Source organism: Egretta garzetta, unplaced genomic scaffold, assembly GCF_000687185.1.
Source record: "Egretta garzetta isolate BGI_Z169 unplaced genomic scaffold, ASM68718v1 scaffold275, whole genome shotgun sequence".
In the NCBI taxonomy this organism is placed as follows: Eukaryota; Metazoa; Chordata; class Aves; order Pelecaniformes; family Ardeidae; genus Egretta; species Egretta garzetta.
Window position 1 is genome coordinate 397624 of NW_009259867.1, and position 891 is coordinate 398514.

Below are 891 nucleotides of genomic sequence, written 5' to 3' on the forward strand. Positions count from 1 at the left end.
GGGGGGCTGTGGGGTGGGAGAGCCCCTGTTTCCCAGGGGAGCTGAGCATCTGTGTGTGTTTAAGTATGGGGCAAACTGAGCAAATATGTACTCAGGGCTCTATAGTCTTTCTGAGAAGGAGAGGAAAAAGAAAAAAACCCACTGCAAAAGTTTCAGGGGCCCCACCGCAGCTCCCTTGCTGGTTTTTTTTTTTTGTCTAGAAGAGAGTGGAGAAGCGAGGGAAAGTCGTGTATATTAAAATGCCCCCACCTCCTGTTGCCACCAGAAGGAGGAGGTGGTGTAAGTGAATCAGGATCCAATACAGTTTAGGGGATGGCCACATCCAGGCTTTGGTTCCCCATCTGTGTCCACGTGCAGGGTGCGGGACGGGACCAGGGATGCCTCTGGGCTGGTATTTCTTCCCCAAATCATTTAATGATTAAAGGCAGATACCACAGAACTGCTGAAGCCGCACAAGAAGGAAATTGTTCCTTCCCTCCAGCCCCAGTTTAAAGCTTGCCCAGGAAACACAGCGAGGAAATGTGACTCTGGCCCTGTCTCGCTCTCATGGCCACCAAGACCATGAGGGACATTTTCCTGGATCCCCTTTATCCACCAGCAAAATAATGTCACACTTCAGGACTCCCTAAACCCAAAGTCAGACCCCTGCCAGGTATAGCAATCAGGGTGTGATTCAGTTCTCTCTGCCCGTTCCCTTCTGGGAGGATGGGAAGTGCAAGGGCTAGAGCTATTCTTCAGAAGGATGAGCATCACAGAATCACAGAATAGAATCATAGAATCATTTAGGTTGGCAAAGCCCTTTAAGCTCCCCCAGCCCAACCGCTCCCCTCCCCCTGCCATCCCACCCCCAAACCCTGGCCCTCAGCACCGCCTCTGCCCGGCTGTTAAATC